The sequence below is a fragment of the Schistocerca nitens genome, chromosome 4 (assembly GCF_023898315.1).
Source record: "Schistocerca nitens isolate TAMUIC-IGC-003100 chromosome 4, iqSchNite1.1, whole genome shotgun sequence".
Taxonomy (NCBI): Eukaryota; Metazoa; Arthropoda; class Insecta; order Orthoptera; family Acrididae; genus Schistocerca; species Schistocerca nitens.
The window spans coordinates 834,124,438-834,132,755 of NC_064617.1; the positions used below are offsets into that span (position 1 = coordinate 834,124,438).

An 8,318-nucleotide genomic window follows, 5' to 3' on the forward strand; every position below is an offset into this window, starting at 1 on the left:
GACGCCATCTGACATCCGATCGCAGCGGAAACATGGTCGTTGCTGCATACCGACATATATTTAAATTTGTTTTAAAGGTGTTTCCGATGTCCGAATCGATTCATTTTACTACTATTTTGTCCACAAAACTCTAAATATTGATTTAAGACGGAAAAAATTCAAATTTTTGAAGCAGATTCATTAGCAAGTGACCTTAACAAACTTTAACTACAGTACGTACAAAACAGTCTTCACAGGGAATTTCAAACAAATGCTGAGGAGGCCAGTAGCTTCAGGACCCCAGGTAGGCACCGGATAATACTGCTCTGCTTCTCATGGCTGCTAACAAGTTGTTCAGTACGTCTCGTTGTATTTAGCACACCACGACTGACTGATGCACGTTGTAACCAAGTTGCACTTGACGAGAGCCGCTCCTTGCCCACTAAATTCGCCGGTAGCAACGGTCAAAGCTGCAGGAAAACGCGGGCCCCCATAGCCCAACGGTCAACAGCGTCACCTCCCTGCAATCGCCAAGAGGGCTAATACTCCAGGCACACGCGTCCAGCTCGGTGTCCGACACACCACTCACCAACACAAAGCCCCAGAGGGAACCCATAAGCCAGCAAAAGATGACACAACAAGGGCCAAAGTGGATGGAACGGGCGCACAAGTGGTTCCAGCAGGATCGCGCGCTCTCCCTCACGGAAGCCGCCACGTCCCATTAATATTGTCCACCCGGTGGTCAGTGTACAATGTGAATAGAATGGGTCCGCATACACTGACCCTGGGTTTCACACAAATCTATTTCCACTTCTGTCAATGGTTCTCCATACAAGAGAAGATGCTAGTATTACAGGTAATTCCGAAATATTTCTGTTTGTTGATGACACTAGCTTGGAAGTAAAGGATGTTGTGTGCAACATTGGCTCTGTTTCAAATAGTGCAGTTCATGACATAAGTTCATGGCTTGTAGAAAATAAAGTGACACTAAATGACAGTAAGACTCAGTTTTTACAGTTCCTAACGCACAATTCAACAAAACATGAAGTTTTAATGTCACAGAATGGGCATATGGTTAGTGAAACTGAACAGTTCAGATTTCTAGGTGTTCAAATAGTTAACTGTCGTGGAAAGCTCACGTTTAGGATCTTGTTCAATCACTTAATGCTGCCATTCTGACTATTCGAACGGTGTCTGAAGTAAGTGATTATTCGACTCGAAAATTAGTCTACTTTGCTTATTTTCATTCGCTTATGTCATATGGGTAACTCGTCTCATTCTCAAAGGATATTTTTCGCTCAGAAACGGGCAGTTTGGGTAATAATTGTTGTAAGTTCGCTAACTTCTTGCCGACTCCTTTTTACTAGTCTGGGTATTCTGACATTGCCCTCTCAATATATACATTCTTTACTGTCGTTTCTTGTTAACAATATCACCCTATTCCCAAGAATTAGCAGCTTTCACTTAGTTAATACTAGGCAGAAATCCAATCTGCATTTGGATCGCATTTGTGTATCCATTTCCAATAAGCTCCAGCAACAATTCAAAAATCTTGGCAGTAATTCACTCGCTTTCAAATCGAAACTGAAAGCTTCCTCATGGGTCACTCCTATTCTGTCGAGGAGTTCCTTGAAAAATTAAGCTGATTCCTATGTTACATTGTTCATTGCGTTTGCTTACACTTAGGGCTTGACTTTTTTGGGTTCATAAACGTTTTATTTTATTTATTATTACTTTTTTGTTGTAATTTCATTTATTGACACGTTCCATGACCTTGGAGATTTGCTCCTCAATTTGGTCCTACGGAACTAGACATGTAAATAAAATAAAATTCTTTACCAAGAAAGCCTCAATCAAGTCACAACTTTTTTTTGTAACTCTGTATAACCATAAGTTTGATAGTGGAGGTTTGTGTGGTACCGAGTGAATTTAAGGTCGAGTAATTTCGCCCCTGGACTTGATATTTGCCTGGATTCGGTTAGGAAGTCGGTCCACAAGGTTGTGCAGGTACGTCCCATCCAGTTTAAGCCATTCACTGAGAATATGATAGAGTATTTCCACCAAATTACAGGGCTGATGCTGGCAATTTTCTCGCATGTCCCACAAATTTTATGTGGGGTTCTAGTCAGGTAATTTTTCAGGCCAATCGAGATGTAATAGAGTGAGGAAATGTTCAGAAAACCAATCACATATTCTTCCATCCCGATGAATTTTTGCTATTGCCGTCTTGAAAAATAGGGGTATCAAAAGCATACACATCATCGAGATATTGACCGGAAGGTAACACCTGATCATTACAGAAAGCTTAAATAAACCTGGTGGTTCATGATAGTGGTCATCTCAGTGACCGGGCCCAATTCATGATAAGAAAAACACCACCAACATATCACAGACCCATCTCCAGCTTAATCTTGACCTTGCACACATTCAGAATGAAGTGCGTCATCTGAATATAGACAAAATGGTGATTCTTCAGATAACATTACGTTCCACCAGTCAGCTACTGATCACGTTCGATGATTTACAGCCAATTGAAGAGGCGCACCATTATGTGCCTGTGTGAACAACAGCCTCTTGCGAGGTGATCGGAGTCGGTAATTGCATGCAGTTCTAGTCGCAATCTTCTCTCGCTAACAGGTGGGGATGGAGCTCCATTCACTGCCTGCGGAAATTTCTGTCGCGTCTGGAAGCGATTTTGATTCTGTGTTTCATTCTGACCTTCGCACAGTCGTTTCCTCCGTCATTGTTGGGGTTACCACGGGGTCCCAACAGCTCATACTGAGTTTCGTATGATAGATTTTTCGGGTTCCATGCAGATTGGCGTGGAGGAGTGACTCCGTTCGAGATACTTCATCATATTTGAGTCACAATACGTTATATGAATTAGTCGCAGCTGAATGTCAGTGGCAGTGAATGGTATGTTTGTGCATTACTTCTTTTTTCCGTTCTTGTAGACGTATATGATCTACGCTTTCTTCCACCCAGAGGGCATAGTTTATTATCCGAGGGACGTATTACAGCTAAGAGGGGGCTAACTCATTTGCGAATTCTTTATAGAATCTGACTTTGATTCCATCAGGCCTTGAGAACGTTGTAAAATTTTAGCGGTTTCAGATCTTTTCTCAAGGCAAGGTCACAGACGTTAATAAGCTGAAGCGCCAACTGGTATAGACATGTGTATTCATATACAGAGATACATAAAAAGGCAGAATATGGCGCTGCGATGGTAACGCCTATGTACGACAACAAATGTCTGGCGGAGTAGTTATATCGGTTACTGCTGCTACAATGCAAGGTTATCAAGATTTAAGTGAGTTTGAACGCCGAGATATAGAAGGTGCACGAGCGATGGATGACAGCATCTCCGAGCTAGCGATGAAGTGTGGACATTCCCGTACGACCACTTCACGAGTATACCGTGAGTATCAGGAATCCGGTAAAACATCAAACCTCCGACATCGCTGTGGCCGGAATAACATCCTGCAAGAACGGGACCAGCGACTACTGAAGAGAACTGTTCAACGTGTCGGAAGTGCAACTCTTCCGCAAATTGCTGCGGATTTCAGTGCAGAGCCATCAACGAGTGTCAGCGTGCGAACCATTCATTGAAACATCATCGATATGGGTTTGATGACTGCACAACGCAAAGCTTTCCGCTTCGCCTGTGCCCGTCAGTACCGACATTGGACTATCAATGTCTGGAAAGATGTTGCCTGGTCGGACAAGTCTCGTTTCAAATTGTATCGAGCGGATGGACGTGTACGGGTATGGAGACAACCTCACGAATCCACGGACCCTGCACATTAGCAGGGGACTGTTAAAGCTGGTGGCGGCTCTGTAATGGTGTGGGGCGAGTGCAGTTGGAGTGATACGGGGCCCCTGATACGTCTAGATACGACTCTGACAGGTGACACGTACGTAAGCATCCTGTGTGATCACCTGCATCCATTCATGTCCATTATGCATTCTGATGGACTTGAGTAATTCCAGCAGGAGAATGTAACACCCGAAACGCCCAGAATTGCTACAGAGAGGCTCCAGGAACACTCTTCTGAGTTTAAACACTTGCGCTGGCCTCCGAAATCCCCAGACATGAGCATATCTGGAATGCCTTGCAACGTGCTGTTCAGAAGAGATCATCACCGCCTCGTACTCTTACGGATTTATGGATATCCCTGCAGGATTCATGATGTCAGTTCCCTCCAGTACTACTTCAGACATTATTCGAGTCCATGCCACGTCGTTTTGCGGCACTTCTGCTTGCTAGCAGTGGCACTACACCATATTAGGCAGGTGTACCAGTTGCTTTGTCTCTTCACTGTAATTGCTAACGAGTGATGTCCTTACGTAGCCAGCATCTTTATTCAGATAGTTATAATATTTCCAGGCGAAGAAAACAAATAGGAAATTTGTGCATTCTCTTTGAATTCACATGGAGTTTAGCTCAGTTGAGGAGATGCATTTTCGCGCCACGGCTTTAAAAAAGTAGTTTCCTTGTGCCAGACATTTTAAACGTTGTGGCAATCACGAACATTCGAGAAAACAAAACGCGCGAGAGCTACAGTTTGCGGTGCCTGTAAACCAGGCAGATAAGCCCGTAACGCCCTGATAAAGAGTTTACTGCGGACTTACGGCTCCGGGCAAGGAACAGTTATCTCAAGCGAAGAAAATAGTGTTGTGAGCAGCGGCATCCCGCGGATTTCCCACAAAATTCGAGCACATAGCTTCCCGCTACAGTTGGCAATCGGTGGAGGCTGTAACTTCGTTTAGACGTGGTAGATGTGTTGATGCGTTACTACGGAAGCTATTTACGTTGAAAAAAAAATTAATTCCAGTTTTGGCCACCATGTGCAAATCTGGCTCTACGAATGCACAAAAGACGTTTGTAAATGTTTCCATATGTAATGGATTAGGAACTGGGCAGAGAAAGAAAATGTCAAACAAGTGAGAAAGGCATAATGTTGAGTTCATAACAGAGCAGCGCCAACACAGTTTGTTCAGTATGACCACCGGAGACGTGGACGACCTGCTACATCCGTAAAACGACATAATCATCAGTTGTTCGCAGAGTTTCTGTTGGAACCTAACCAACGTGTTCCTGTATACTGGTCTTCCGGATCAGGTGGGGACCGAACGTGTTCCTGGTAACAGCGTTCATTTAGATGTCCCCAGAGCCAAAAGTCACACAGATTCAGATCAGGCCATCTTACAGGCCAAGCGAACAAGCTGGATTTCGACCCAATAGAAGCTGCACAGGGCAACTTTTGAATCTCATTCAATTTGTAGAGGATGGCTTTGAAACCCGACAAGTAACGGGCGTGGTCTTGGAGGATCTCACAGCAGCGTATGATACTGTTCATCATCGGTTACTGCATGCAAAATTATACAATATGATCAAGAACTCCCATCTAGTTAAACTAATCAGCACCCTCCTCCAAAACCGCAGGTTTTTTGTTGAATTTCAAGGACAAAGTAGGCGCTGGAGGGCGCAGAAAAGTGGTCTACCTCAGGGAAGCGTCTTGGCTTCACTTCTCTTCAACATTTACACCAACGAACAGCCATTAACCCCTAGGCACGGGGAGGTTCTTGTATGCAGATGACCTAGCGCTCGCTACGCAGATCTCATGCTTTGAAACAGTGGAAAGAAACCTGACAACTGCACTTAGAACACTGTCAAGCTACTACAATACGAACCAACACAGACCAAACCCTTCGAAGACACAAGTGTGTGCCTTCCACCTAAGGAACAGAGAAGCTTGTCGTGAGCTACATGTTGAATGGTCAGGCATCATATTCAGCACCGTCACGCACCTAAAAACTTGGGAGTCGCTCTCGATAGAACTCTGACATTCAAAACCCACTGCAAGAACACCAAACTGAAAATCTCCACTCGAAGCAACCTATTTCGCAACTAGCGGGGACACAGTGGGGCTCACATCCACAAACTATTCGCTCTTCTGCAATGGCACTGTGCTTTCCTTCTGCCGAATATGCTTCCCCAGTCTGATACAGATCGTCTCATGGCAGAGAAGTAGACACTGCTGTCAACGAAACCTGCAGTTTGCTTAAGACTTGCCCAAATCGATAAGCTCTACTACCTGGATGGAATAGCGCCACCATGGGTACGCAGAGCAGTGGCTGCCAGCAAGGAGAGACTGAAAGTGGAACATAACAGTGCCCATCCACTGCACGGACATAACCCACCGCAGCAACGGCTGAATTTGCGAAAGAACTTCCTGAGGGCACCCTAGAAGCTCACCGTTTCACCAGAGAAGGCAAGGCTGGAGTTATGGAAGAAGTCGACGCTCAACCTGCGCGGATGGATGCTAGAGGCTGAAGAACTACCACCTGGACACAATGAAAGCTGGCTGGTGTGGAAATCTTTAAACAGATTACGATCAAGAGTTGGACGATCCAGAGACAACCTGAAGAGATGGGACTTCGTAACAGAAAACACGTCCTGTGATTGTGGAGAAGGACGAACCACAAGCCACATGCTTCAGTGCCCTTTGTGCCTTTACATCCTGCACGAAGAATGATCTCCTGCAAGCCACTCCAAGCACCTTGGAGGTTGCAAAGTACTGGGCACATGTAATATAAATACAACTTGTTTATACTGATGCGTATGGCTACTGTAAATTTGTACGTTTCTCACTCGAGAAAAATAATACGCCAAGCATCTGAAATACCTCTGTTGATAACACGTTCGTGGAAGGTTGCTTTAAGCAGATCTTTCACTGTGTGAGTGACATGAGGTGCTCCCCATCTTGTATGAAAACGGTGGTTTCCACACAGCTGCGCTCTTCTAAAACAGGAATCACATGTGTACAAGAAGGTCCGGATAACGTGCAGACGTCACGATTCACCTGATAGGCCCTCTTGACGTATTCCCTTCAAAGGAGAACGGACAGAGAATAAAGTTGCATGTGAATCCATACCACACAGTCACATACGACGAGACTAATGGCTCATCTTGCACAGTGCCCTCCAAATGCGGCAGGGCTGTGTTTTCATTGCACCCTGTAATGTAACTTGTGTACCCCCGTCTCATCTTGGCGCTGTTTTTCATTGAGACAGTGTCCCCAGTAAACTGTTTCAAGTGTTTGCATTCCTGAGTTACCAAGAAAGCAGCCACACAACAATAAACCCTCTCGTTTGTAATAGGAATGTCTTCGCTTCGTTTCATATGCCTCCAGGTGCTTTGCCTTGGTGACACCAGTATTACCGTCCGTCAGGTTCCACATTGGGCTGGCCTCTCTTGTGCGAGGTAAACAGTCCAGTGAAGCCATCCCTGCCTGGTCTTTGGAAAAGTCTCACACAAAGGTTGCTGCATAAACGTCTCTATTATTTGCAGCACCCGGTGCCAGAGTACTGCAAACTAGTGTATATGATCAGTAGAAAGAATTGTTATTAGTCAGAAACTGAGCCTAACTGCAAATGCACGAAAGTTTTAGGATAATTGAAATATATTTATTTGTTGGAACTGAGCAGTAACACTGTTTTGCTGAAGAGTCTTCAAAGTGTTTGATAGAAGTGGTTAAACCGTCACTTCATTTCATTCTGTAACATGACAATACTGTTCATGAGAATAGTCACCGAAGAAGACATCACGCTAGTGCCAAGAAACTCCGCCTCTAGTCTTGATAGTCGCCTCAATACAGCAACGAAGAGTCTTCACAGTTTTCATCAGGTAAGCCATATCGAGCAGAAGGCATTCAATGATGATTAGATACTGTAGAACTACCAAATTTAGAATATGCTGATAGCTACATATCGCCTGGCTGTTAGATTAAAATCGGACGAGTAAATGGGCCAGTTATGATGTGATAGGATGCTTGAGTGTTCTGTTGTTGTCCTCTTAGAAGACGAGTGTGTACACAGCGATCTTATCATGGAGATGTAGAACAAAAGTCTACACTTTCTCATCGAGAATGTTGAAACAAAGGGAAAAATGAATTGAAGTTTGTGTTGGGGAGGGCACTCAGCTTAGGTAGTTCGTGCAGCAATATTGACCATCGTGCTGTGGTAGTGTAATGGTTGGCATTTCTGCCTAGCAAGCAAGAAGACCCGGGTTCGAGTCCCGGCCGCAGCACAAATTTTAATTCATTTCGTCTGCTTCGATCATTATCGTTGAAATAAACGTTCCGATTAACGTCCACAGTGATGTGCACTAGTGGGTTGCAATAGTGATACAAGAAATAGTCCAAAAAATCTCAGAACCACATTGGATCTGAATTACATCTGCAACTCACTACGGGTTAAACTCCTCACAGGGCCATCAATGCATCCAATACCTTGCATCAATGTATGTAGTACACACCTCCAGTCAACTTTGTTAT

General features: G+C 44.5%; 1 non-coding gene across 1 annotated transcript; it reads left to right on the forward strand.

Annotated features, from left to right (window-relative positions):
• The first annotated feature begins 7,998 nt into the window (after positions 1-7,998).
• Trnaa-agc (transfer RNA alanine (anticodon AGC)) lies at positions 7,999-8,071 on the forward strand. The gene has a single exon. It is a non-coding gene; the product is annotated as a tRNA-Ala (tRNA).
• The last annotated feature ends 247 nt before the right edge of the window (positions 8,072-8,318 follow it).